This window comes from Cherax quadricarinatus, unplaced genomic scaffold, assembly GCF_038502225.1.
Source record: "Cherax quadricarinatus isolate ZL_2023a unplaced genomic scaffold, ASM3850222v1 Contig2379, whole genome shotgun sequence".
In the NCBI taxonomy this organism is placed as follows: domain Eukaryota; kingdom Metazoa; phylum Arthropoda; class Malacostraca; order Decapoda; family Parastacidae; genus Cherax; species Cherax quadricarinatus.
Genome location: NW_027197405.1, coordinates 21,185 through 22,875, shown reverse-complemented (window position 1 = coordinate 22,875; position 1,691 = coordinate 21,185). Strand labels below are relative to the sequence as shown.

Genomic DNA, 1,691 nt, shown 5'->3' with positions numbered 1-1,691 from the left:
CATGTTTTATGGTACCCAAAAAAAATATTATGTCTTGACTTGATTTTAATTTTTTTTTTGCACTTTACATCAATTTATGCAAAACTGAAGGGATTATTACCCAAGACAACTCCGTTACAAAGTCAAACAGGGTCCCCTGAATAACTTTTGTAAAATTCAGAATGATCGGTTCATAAATAATGGTTTAGGATCAAAAAAATACAAATAAATGCACTTTTGAAAAAAATCAACAAATACATTGAACATTACTATACAGTGGGTAAAAATACTCATAGTGCCTTTATACGTTTATTGAGAGTAGAACTGGTTATATAGACATTATTCCTGAAGTTCCATGAAGATCCCTTTATCCTGAAGTTCTCTGGTGGCCGGCCAATCATAACAATCCATCCCAATCAATCTGAAAAGAAAGAAATGAATTCTCAAAAATCCTATTCCCAGTGATTATGTGCAGATACATGTAATTGCATCCATATATGATATTTATACACATAATATAAAAATATACCAAAAAAACACTAATAATTACGTACCTTTGACTGGATGTTGGTGGACACATGATTATCTAATGTCCTCCAGGCTCGTAGGACGTGTCCACCTCCCTTTTCCTCTTCTTTCCACCTCGGTTCCGTTTTTCCTTCATCTGCTTCTCCATTAATTCAAGTTGTGCTTGAGTCACTGCTGAACGTCTGTAGCCCAGTGCTGTGTCCAGACAGCTCCTCACATATCCACTATTGTAGTCAGCAACAGCATGGCTGACTGCGAAATCAGCATGCCTCTTGGTTTGATATTTGGCTTTATTGCTGTAAGACCATATGCGGTGATGCAGACTTTCATTAGAGTTTTGCGTTCTGCCTTTTATACAACGCTGCATCATTTCATCTGATGTTAGGTCTTTGTAGACATTATGCACCTCCTCCATGTATGCAGGTTCAAGTTGGAAGTGCACTTTCATCTTGGTGTGAGATGGTGGAGGAAGGTCTGCTGCTGCTGCTTTCTGGTAGAAACACCAGGATTTATCACCTGTTGGGCAAAGGTGATGCTTCTATATTTTGTCTTCCTTGTTTCTGAACATGAAATATCCAATAGTTCAGTAGCAGTGAACAAGGACAGGTCTTGAGAGGAGGGTGGTGGTACTAGCATCGTGGCGGCGTCACCAACCACAGCAGCTGCTGCCGCTGCTCTCTTTGCTTGTTTAGCCCTTATCATTGCTTCTATGTTCCTTCTCCTCTTCCTGCTAATGTTATAGGCAAACTGTTTCTTCTTTGCAGGCATTGTGTACCAAAAATGTATACAATGAAAGGCGAAAAGTAACGTCCCAAGGGTAGTCAGCTGTCAGACAAAGTGACACACCCCCTCTCTCTTCAGACTTCCAGTCGGCACTGACTTGAGATGGTGTGAGCAGCTCCTTCTCACAGCTAACCTGATGGTTGCCAGTTACTATTTAGAAGATCTAGCTCAAAAATACACCAAAAAAAAAGGAAAAAAATACCTGTGATACTGTTTTATGAAGCGAGTCGCGCTGGAGCACGTGGTATTGTTATGACGTTAGCTGGGCCGCGCTGATGACGTAGTTACCATTGTTAGAATTACGATAGCTTTTTATGTAATTATCGTACAGAGACGAGACGCACACCAAAATGTTGCCAGATCTTTGCTCTATTTTTCGGTAAGATTAACTCATTTTTCAT

At 39.9% G+C, this 1,691-nt stretch overlaps 1 long non-coding RNA gene across 1 annotated transcript; it reads right to left on the bottom strand.

Annotated features, from left to right (window-relative positions):
- Positions 1-275: 275 nt before the first annotated feature.
- LOC138851842 (uncharacterized) lies at positions 276-1,465 on the bottom strand. The gene is made up of 2 exons (XR_011391432.1): positions 534-1,465; positions 276-400 (listed from the first exon to the last, which is right to left on the bottom strand). It is a non-coding gene; the product is annotated as an uncharacterized lncRNA (long non-coding RNA).
- Positions 1,466-1,691: the final 226 nt, after the last annotated feature.